An 11552-nucleotide genomic window follows, 5' to 3' on the forward strand; every position below is an offset into this window, starting at 1 on the left:
GTCAATATATGGAGGAGGTATTAATCTCCCTATAAGCTCTGCAGGAACAACCCAAGATTCTTCGGAAGGCACCGGAGTAATATGCCCACTATAGGTCATTTCATATTTTTCCACCAAATAATATTGAGAGGAGTGCTCGTAAACTTCAGTTCCATATTTATGATCGTATTGAGCTTGAAGCGCTGCCATAGTATGTGGATAGGGCATTTTTCCAAGTCAAAAACTCTGCACGTACAAGATCTTGTTTGAAGATCGACTGTGGCAACATCACCATGACTGGTGATACTGAATTTGTAATCAGCTATTTTATGAGGTAATAACCTATTCCCCAAACTGAAGTTCGTTGATATTATTTTTTCGATTTTGAGAACAAATCGGGTTCTTTTTTTTGGGCACTTGAACTGCACACGCCTTTCGTTAAAAAATTTACCATACTTCTGGCTTATTTTTTCAAATATAGCCTTGATGGAAAATTCTCTTTCATCACCAAACAATGAATTCACCGATTCAGCTATGTTTGATGTCATAATATTATACCTATACAAAAGAATCACTTAGTACAACATCATACTAAACTTGTAACTTAAACAAGACATTAAAATCGATAAGAATGTACCTATTTGCCGAACAGAATGCCCGGGTCTATCTCTAAAATCGACACACATGAGAAATTCTGCTACCTTGGGATTCACATCCGTTATTTGATTGAAATGGTCTAAAAAATCCTCTCTACTATAAAAAAAGGTCACGACCCTTTTATTGTGATAGTTGGTCCGAATGTTCTCTCCAAGATGCCTGATTCAACAACCAAAGTAAGCTAAAGTGAAGAAACGTGAACCCATCTTTGGAATACTTGGATGCCTATCCAATATAAAACACAACTCTTCGATATCTTCGATGCAGCTTCGTAGTCATTAAAAAAATCCATAAGAGGCATCACATTCCTTGTCCGCTACACAAAAAGCGATAGGAAAGATGTGATTCTCCGTATCCTGTGCCATCGCCGCTAGCAGAATTCCATTATACCTGCTCCTCAAGAAGGTACCGTCGACAACTATGCCTTTTCTTAAATGTCGAAAACCTTAAATCCAAGCACCATAGTATACAAAAAAGTACTTAAACCTTCCATTTTTATCAAGATGCAATGTTGTCTTACTTTCAGGATTTGTGGACTCAATCATGTAACGGTAGGCATCCAAGACTGCATACCCATGCTCGAGTGTCCCACTAACCAAGTCCTTGGCAATCCCCATGGTCATATATATCTTCCAATAACTAACCAGGACACCCAATTTTGTAAGGAGTCGATTGGCCATAACCCTTGTTGAAGGGCCTTTGCCATCAGAGAAACTACTCCTGAAATATTCACCGGGGACCTTTGCCGTGGCGTGAGGAATTTGGCCCGAGATGTGCTCCGAACCATATGTGTGATGTTTTTCATGTTTATGAATGACGAATCTATCAGAACTTGCGTACTTCACCGCTCTCAGCCACCACTTACAGTTCGAATTAGCACATTTGAAGTAAAAGAAACTGCTCGAATTAGTCACCTTCTTTATTCTGAAATCTTTTTTCAAGAAAGAAATAAACAAAGTGGTAGATAGTTCATTCTTGTCCTTGAATGACATTCCAATAAAAAAGCCAGTCCCATCATCTTGAAGATTTCCAGACTGTGTTGATTTAGAAGAACTGCACATCGTATTGGTCGCATCAACGGGCGTAGGTGTTTGATCATCATCTGGACTATTCATGTCTAGATCATCCAACCTATCATCAAAGATGCCTTGTTGTTCTTCTTCTTTTATGTTCTGGTTCTCATTCTCTCCCGTCTTTTCAACCACGTACACCCCTAACACCGGCCTGGATGAATCACTAAGATAAGCATACAACCGAACCTGATCGCTTATCTTGAAAGGCAGTACCCTCTGATTTTCAAAGGAGTTGTACATGTAGTTGATGACGAGTTCTTCTGATTGACAATTCATTCCACAATAACTAATGATTAAGTTCACAAAATTATCATACGAAATATCACTTTGGACTATCATAGCTATCATCTCTAGCATTTCACCCTCGTTCCAATGCCATACATATCAATTGATCTTCTCAATCCATTGACCATAACAATCCACCCTTATTGTTATTGATCCCTCCATTAGTAGCACCTAAATAAAATCATTTGTTAAAAAAAGTTAATAGTGATTTCATAGTGCCGTAAATGAATCCTAACAAATGTGTAATCATTTTTAATAGATTACTTACCTGTTGGGATTCATGTTACGCTCCTGAAGCTGATTTCAACAGATGATTCATCTTTTGTAACAGGTGAAACATATATTGAACAGACTATATATCTGTTGGGTAGATGTTACAATACTGATGCACCTTTGAAGTTGATTCCAACAGATGAGTGTCATGTTTCAACAGATAATTAACCTATTGCGATAGATGACTTACCTGTTGCAATAGACTACAATATGTTGGAATCGAGGACAATTTCTATCGCAACAGGTTACTAATATGTTATAACAGATATTTACCGTCTGTTAGAATCGAGTTCGGGTTCTGTTGCAATAGGTTAATAATCTGTTGCAACAGATATTTACCCTGTTGCAATAAACAACACGTCTGTTGGAATCTAATTCAAGTTCTGTTGCAACAGGTTAGTAATCTGTTGCAACAGTTATTTATCATGTTGCACCAGATAACTAATATGTTTAAACAGATAAACCATCTGTTGCATCAGATGATCCATTTGTTCGATTCATATTACGGCCTATAGAATCATAAATATAAATCCAACATATCAGTCTTCCATTGAAACAGATGTTTCATCTATCGCAAAATATGATTTATCTGTTTAAATAGATGGATCTTATGTTGGATTCATGATTGTGTTCTATCCATTATTGGAAAAACAACACAATAGCAGTTACCCAGATGAAAAATTCAACTAAAAATCATAATTTGACTTACCAAAGTCTCCTATGAAGTAATGTCAAAGTGGAAAGTGATGTACGAAATAAAATTTGACCTGAGAAATTGATCAAATAGCAACAGTAGTGGTAACAACAACAACAACGACAATGGTCAACAAGAAGAAGATGGAGATGATAATGAAGTAGAAGATGATGATAATGAAGCAGAAAATGATGAATAAAGGAGCAGCAACAATGAACAACAAAAATCGCTAAGAGAGAGAAATCAACAATCGATGATAAGAGAGAGAAAGACGTCTTTTTTCCCTCCGTTTCTCGTTATATTAGGTAAACATTTGGATCAAAGTGTAAATTTAAAAACTTGTGGGTTATTCTCAAACTTACCAAACTTTCTTAATCCATAATAAAGTAATTGTCACCTCCACTCAATTATTAAGACTTATGTCACCTACACCTCATTTTAAAACTCTTTTGTCACCTACAGCCCAAACCCCCATGTAACATATCATATTTTTTCAGCCTTGACTTTTAATCTGCTTAGATTATTTTCTACTTAATATTTTTCGAGGAGGTTCAAATTCTTCCATACTTGATTTTGTCACAGATCAATCTCTATTATATTTACTAATCAAAATGACAACATATAATTCATTTTGTCTCTCCACGTATGTTGCCGTTGAGAAATGATAGTACCACAAAATTCATTTTTGTTTAGCACTATCTATTGACGAATCTATTATTATTATTCCCAGTTCATCTAATTCAGTACATTCACATGAAATATAAATTTATAAGTGAAATTCACTAAAATTATAATAAATAATAAATATTAAAAACTCATAATTTTGAAAATATACCAGATTATTACTAAAAAAATTAACTATAAATTAAATTTAGATTATGAATCTTCCTCCATCTCTTCATATACTAGTGTCATTTGGCTCGTGCTGAACCCGGACCCAAACTACATTAACATTTATATTTGTAATTTTTTTAACTTGCTATTTTTGCTTTTTGTACCATTATATTAGTTAACGGTCTAGTTTGATTATTTTTCAATATTTTTAAAATGTTAAATGATATATCTGTTTCAATTTTTCTCTTTTTTTTTTAGTTCGTTTTTTAAAAAAAATGTCTCTTTTCTTTCTTAGGTTAATTTCAACTTTCCACGTGGCATGTTTAAGATAACAAAATCAACAAATATTTTGATCATTTCTACATATTTTTTGTTTAAGACCATAAAATTCAAAAATATTCGTTACTTTTTCTTACTTTGGGTTAAGTTAAAACCAAATAAATAAATTAAAACAGAGGGAGTAAAAACTTTTATAAGTTAAAAATAACAATTTTTCTTATGGTATATTTTAGTCTTTCTTTTAATTTTCAAACAAACCCACACACGAAAAAATTTCTCTTTTTTATTTTACTGAAAGTTTTTGAATGAAAGTCTTTAACGATCTAAATTGATTTTTGCCTTATGCATAATTAATTTCATTATTTTTTCTCAATTAAACTTTACATTGGCTAATTCATTTTTTTTAAAAAAATAATACAATATTTGATTAATATAAAAATATTTGATGCTACAAGCTATTGTATGATTTATGATAAATTAAATAATTAAAATTCAGACTCAATAAAATATTTTTTGTAGATGTTTCTTGAATGAGTCCTTACAAGTTTATTAAAGCTTCACAAATTTCTTGTGAGGATTAAAAAAGGTATTTTTTAATTAAATTACTATTATCCCACATAAAAAACGATAATAAAATTTTGAATTAATTTTAAATTTAGTTGGATAAATAGATATTTTATAGTGCCCCTATCACTTCTTTATGACTCATCATTTTTGTATAGCATTTTAAATGTCTATTTAATTGTTCAAATTAATTAAAATGGATGAGATATTGAAAGGTCATTAAAACTTAATTAAGGATAAATAGACAAAATACAGTCATATGAGGACTACCAAAATGAGATGTCCTCCCTTATATATAGGCTAATTTTATAAGGCTCGTGCTAATTCTGGGCCCAAACTCAAGTAATTTGATATTTTATGAATAACATGATTTAATATATATATATATATATATAAAATAATTATAACTTGCAAAGATCATAAAAATTGAAAAATATTAGTAAACTAATTTATGAGCATATAATTAATTTCTTTTCTAATTTCTCAATTCTAGTTCATCTTTGCAATTAGGAAGATGAAGATGAAAGTCATCAAGTGAATCAATTATTTTACTCAAGTCTTCTTATGTGCGACAAAAAATATAGGGATAATACCCACGAAAATACCTGAAGTTTTACCAAATTTTCAGTGGAGCATATTGAACTTTGCGGGGGGTCCTATTACCCCCTATACTTTTTTAATTGAAATTAATCCCCCCCCCCCCCTCCCCCAGACTTTTTTAAAAGTGGAATTAATCACTCCCTCAAAACGTATACCCAGTTTTTTCCGTGAAAAGTGTAGTACACGCGCCGTTTCTTCTCCATTTTATCACTTTTCAACATTTTTTTATAATTACAACCATAGTAAATATTCCAAATGATTCCATTGAATTTATGAAGAAAGTTTTTTCAAATAATTGAATGGAATCTTCCATTAATTTTCCATTGAAACTCGGAAGATTCAATTAGCGAGTTCCATTAATGGAAGATTCAATGAAACTCGCTAATTGAAAACTCAATGGAAGATTCAATTTCCATTAATGGAACTCGAAAGATTCGGAAAATTTAATTTCATGATTCAATTTTCATTAATGAAACTCGGAAGATTCAAAAAATTTAATTTCATGTATGAAGCTATTCAATCTTCCGTTAATGAAACTCGGAAGATTCAATTTCCATTAATGAAACTTGGAATTAAATTAGCAAGTTTTCGAGTTTGAATCTTTCAAATCATTCATTGAGTTTCAATTAGCGAGTTTCATTAAATTATAACCATTAAGGAATTTTCTGAGTTCCATACATGAAATTTAATTCGGAATCTTTCCATTAATTATAACCATTAATCTTTTCGAATTATAATTCCGAGTTCGAATCCATTTATAATTCCGAGTTCAAATTATAAATGGAACTCGAAAGATTCAGAAAAATCTTTCCATTAATCTTTCCATTAATTCGGAAAGATTCCGAGTTCCATACATGAAATTTTTTTTCATGATTTTTCGAGTTCCATTAAGAAGAAAGAAGAATGAAAAAATAAATAAAAATATAAAACTTTAAATAATTATAAAATTAAGGGGTTGTTTGGCAAAAAACAAGAGTTTTAAAACGTTTTTAACACTGTCCACGCGCTCAATGCGCGTGAATCACACGCAGTGTGCCAAGTGGCAGATATATGCCATTAAAATACGAAAAAAAAAATCTGGGGGGTAATAGGACCCCTGCAAAGTTCAGTATGCTCAACTGGTAATCCAGTCAAACTTCAGGTATTTTCGTGGGTATTATCCCAAAAATATATGATTTTATTTATAATTTCACGTGACAAGAATTCATGCTTGTTAAATGTGGTGCTTTAAGCGTAATTTTATTCTAAATTAAGAAAAAAATTACACTCACTAAAATGAACATCGAAAATCAATTGATTCTCTCTTTATAGTTGATGCTTAAAAATATTGATTCTCAATTGACCAGAAAAAAAAAATTAAAATAATTTGATCTTAATTCATATCATTACCTTAAATTTTCACTTTATCAATAATTTTAATTTTCAGTATATGAAATATGTTTGATATTTTTAAAAGCAATGAATAAAATTTTTCACAAAAAAATTATTTAATTTATAAAATATAATTAAGAAAGACATTAGAACCATACTCAATTCGATAGAAATAAAATATAACCTCCTACAATAACTAATTGTAACCCCTTTTTCCCCTCTTCTTCATCCCCACACTATTTGTACAAAACACTTTCTTAAGAAAAATAAATTATTAAAGATTAATACTAAGAAAGAAGAAAAAAAGTGATGAATTACTCATGTAACAGAAAAAGTTCTCAACGATTAAAATATATTTTTTTTCTTAAGCTACTTTAAATAAAAGGTCATATAAAATGTTAATTTTGTTAAGGATATTTTCATTTACAAAAATTAATTAAATAATTAATTTTGATTAAAAAAATTAACAAAAGATAGGCAAATTAAAACTTTTTGGTCTTGTGAGTAGCAAAGAAAAAAATTAAAGCTTTTTGGTCTTGTACTTCATAAAGCATGAAGTACAAATAATTTAATAAATAAAATAATTAAAGGATATCTGACATTTATATTTTGTAATTGACTTGATTAAATAATATATAAGTATGAGAAACAAAACATTATAATGGAAGATTCTAAAAATGATTTATCGATTAGTTAAACAATATGGGAATTTGAATGTTTTAATTTGATTAACTACCTAAACTTCACTTTGTTGGTAAATATTTGATTTTTTGCTTTGTAATCTCCTCTCTAATTCACCTTACCCTACTCCCAATTGTTTTTTAAAAAAAAATAGTTAATTAAATAATTAAAATTACAAAAAAAAAAAAGATTCTCATATTATGACACATGCACCAAGTGCAAAGGTTCATATAGCAAGAAAGAAGACAAAGTAACTTCATTTATATCAATCAAATGTCACAATATTATAGGATTAAGAATTACTATAAAATATAAAATTATGACATAAAAGTAATTAATTGAAAAGATTAAAATTAATTTGAAAGTCCTTGGATTGTGTCTTATATATAAATACTAGTGTAGTTGGCCCGGGAAAGATTGAAAGACTTGCACCAAAATGCAACATTAAGATCATATCTTGCGAAAAAATGATTAGGAAATATACAGAGAATACATTAATACATGAAATCAGGTTATTAAGTATCCTTTTGTAACAAGTAAAATAGCAATTAAACATAATATGCAATAGGATATGATGTATTCAGTGAATATATCATTCTCTCCATGACAGAAATGCAGGGTAAGGGTAAGGCTAAGGCTGCATATAATAGATCCTTGTGTTCTGACCCTTCCCGGAAACCTCACACGAGGGAGCATCAGTGTACCTCGTCTCTTTCCACGACAACCAACTCCGGACAATTGAAACACAAAACATAATTAATTTCCAGAGTTGTTAGTTTATTAAATATAGAAGGAGAGGGGAAAAGCAAAGGACAAAATGAGAAGGTTCAAGAGAGATGCATCTTTGCATGAGCTTCAGACATCCTTATCATCATGCTTATCATCGATTTGATGTGCCTCACTGCTATGGGAATTCCTCGTCCATGCTGTAATACACGAGATAACATGTCATTGCTAAAATATTTAAATGAACATACTTCAAATCATTCAATAAGAAGCTCCAATGAATGGCAATCTCACCAAAGATTCAGCATAAACCTCTGTGAGCTTGTCCAAATCCGCATCTTGTAATTTAGGGAATACATTACATACTTGTTTAGCAACTCTTGAGGAATTATCTGTGTGAAAAAAGAAACTTAAATAGGTTCAAACAAACCCATAATGTGTGAAAAAATGAGTTACAAGGACAACCTCAGGATCAGACGCGGCCATATAGTGGCACGATTTGTATCCCGTGAATCAGTGAAGGACTTCGCATCTAAAGTAGCACCTTTTGCTTGTGACTTGAGATGACTATCAACAAAAAACTTTGCAAGCATCTCATCAGTGACTGGATCAACCACATCCTGCACATAATCAGTTTCCTTCAGTCTAAAAGTTGCTGAAGGAAAAGCTAAACAAGATTGACAGTGTACTTAACTTACAACAGGTGAAACATCTAGTTGAATGTTTAATGTCCTAAGAGGCAATGCCATAGCTTATTTTGTAAATATCTATATCCATTTTACATGATTTTTCCAAGGCGTTCAAGCAACTCTTGAGTGAACAGGAAAGTCTTAAACATAAAAGTCAACTTTAGTTCTTCCTGTGGCTATCCTTTTCTGCATTGTCTTGGCAGAACCAAATTATACCAAGAGAAAAGTGAAATGTTGAATTTTGAAATCAAGAATATCTTTTCAGAATGAATTTCATGCTGAGAGTTTTTTTGTGGAAATAGTCAGCTAGAGCTTTAATCCTATAAGTGAATGGGGACTTTTAAGGTGCATGATTTCCTTAGAAGTGACCTTCCTAAGCAAAGAAAGTCAGTAATGAAGATAGCATACAAAATAAAGCGATACAGAACTGAACACAGTTTCCATTGATACAAAAGTATTCGATCTACGCGTTGATATTAAGCTCGTAGTTGGCAGCTGCATAAAGAAACAGAATCAAATGCAGAGTAGGTCCAACATCTACGCCATCGGTGCTCATGTATATATAATCTCACCTACACATAGAAGATCTAAAACAAATTTTAAAGAGATTCACACACTGCCCTAAATACTACATCGAATCAAAGGCATACTTATATCGCAACTAATTAAGACCAGTTGAAATCAGGGCATCAACTATTATCAACCATAAGAAAGTTCAATATTATAGCTATTAAATACAATATTTAAGAGACTTGCACGACAAGTTTTATTCTACTTTCTTCATGTTGCATTTTTCTCTTAAATCCACTGTTTTTTGAAGGGAAAAATTAATACCCAACAAAGTAATAGCAAATTAACAGGATTATCCAAGAATTACCAAAAACAAAAGGGGAATTTCATCAGAAGTGGGGAGGTCGTTTCTGAATTCAAAACTTACCAGTTTCTCTTATTATCAATGTTGCAGGCTAAGTGATTCCAACTACTCCATTGGAATTAAAATGTTGTGTTTGTAACTAACTGATTATAGGCTAAAGTTCAGATTTGTATGTTAATAGTAAGTCATTTTTTATTTAAGTCTGGCCATCTAGTTCATGTGAATGGGTCCCTGTAACCCAACCTCCGCATCTCACTGTTTTTAAATTAAATAATTCAAGTTCATCATTGCAATTAGGAAGATGAAGATGAAAGTTATCAAGTGGATCAATTATTTTACTCAAGTCTTCTTGTGTGTGATGAAAAATATATCATTTTATTTATAATTTCACGTGATAAGAATTCACGCTAGTTAAATGTGGTGCTTTAAGCGTAATTTTATACTAAATCAAGAAAAAAAATTAAACTCAATAAAATGAACATCGAGAATCAATTGATTCTCTCTCAGTAGTTGATGCTTAAAAATATTGATTCTCAAGTGACCGAAAGAAAAAAAAATTCATCTTAATTCATATCATTACCTTAATTTTAACTTTATCAATAATTTTTAGTATATGAAATATGCTTGATATTTTTAAAAACAATGGATAAAATTGTCCAAAAAAAAAATATTCAATTTATAAAAGATAATTAAGAAATATATCAGAACCATACTCAATTCGATAGAAATAAAATATAACCTCCTACAATAACTAATTTTAACCCCCTTTTTTCCTCTTCTTCATCCAGACTATATTTGTACAAAACTCTTTCTTATGAAAAATAAATTATTAAAGATTAATACTAAGAAAGAAGAAGAAAAAAGTGATGGATTATTCATGCAATAGAAAAAAGTTCTCCACGATCAAAATTGTAACGACCAAAAAATTTGATGAAATATGTGAAATTTGTGATTTTGTGTGATTTGACTGTTTTACCCCTTCCCTTAGTTGCATTATGGTATTTCTGGAGTGTGGGAGTGGTTGACATGATTTTTGATGCATTTTGGTATCATTTTGCAATATTGTGGTTTTTTATGGCTTCGAGAGCCTTATTTTGAACTTATGTGGTTATATTTTGATCCGTGCCACGGATGACCGAACGAATTCCGTCAGCAGCTCCGGAATATCGATTTTAGGCTAGGTAGACCTTTGGTTCGGGTCCTGGTTCACCCGAGCTCATTTCGACCTATTGATCGGAAAGTTGAAAAATTAGAAAGTTGGGTGTGGGACCCACTTTTAGTTGAAACGACCTCGTATGAAAAATTCAACTTCGCCAATATATCCGAAATGTCGATTTTAGTGTGTTAGCATGTTTGGTATGATTTTACGGCTTTTAAATCTCATTTCGACCCTCGATTTGGAAAATTGTGATTTCGGATCTCGGGGGTCAATTTAGTGAAAACGAATTTTTCTGGAAAATATGGTATCGCCATCGCGTCCGGAATGTCGAATTTAGTGTGGTTGCATAGTTCGTTTGCATAAATCGAACTCCGAACGAATCTCGAGCACCCGTCGAAGTCCATTTTGAGTTAGAATACAAACTGCTCAGTTATGCAGAAAAATCTGCAATATATATAGCAGCTTTTTCACATTTTTGGCCCATTTTGCTCATTTTTCATCTTGTCTCTTGAAAGTTAAACCGTAAATATTTTGGGAGCTTAAAAGTAAAGTTTGTGAGAGCTTGGAAAGCTAGATTAACACCTATTTCTTGACTTTAATTACGGATTTAAGGTAAGAATTCACTCTTTTCTTAGAAATTTCTTGATAAATTTCTCAATACCCAAAAATTTTAAGGCATGATTTTAAACCCAAATTTCATCCCCTTTCATTTGAATAATATTTTTATCTTATAATTACTAGTTTTTCATCAATTTAACCTTCAAAACAACTCTGATTCTTGATTTTAACCCGAATTTCAAGGATTTTACCCGGT

At 31.4% G+C, this 11552-nt stretch overlaps 1 long non-coding RNA gene across 2 annotated transcripts; it reads right to left on the reverse strand.

Moving 5' to 3' along the window:
* Positions 1–7663: 7663 nt before the first annotated feature.
* LOC107869815 lies at positions 7664–9820 on the reverse strand. 2 transcript variants are annotated; one of them, XR_001673967.2, is made up of 4 exons: positions 9643–9820; positions 8482–8636; positions 8311–8408; positions 7664–8216 (listed from the first exon to the last, which is right to left on the reverse strand). It is a non-coding gene; the product is annotated as an uncharacterized LOC107869815 (long non-coding RNA). The 2 variants fall into 2 exon arrangements; XR_007054425.1 differs by having other exon boundaries at positions 8163–8216; positions 8329–8408.
* Between the last annotated feature and the right edge of the window lie 1732 nt (positions 9821–11552).

The sequence above is a fragment of the Capsicum annuum genome, chromosome 4 (genome assembly GCF_002878395.1).
Source record: "Capsicum annuum cultivar UCD-10X-F1 chromosome 4, UCD10Xv1.1, whole genome shotgun sequence".
Classification (NCBI taxonomy): Eukaryota; Viridiplantae; Streptophyta; class Magnoliopsida; order Solanales; family Solanaceae; genus Capsicum; species Capsicum annuum.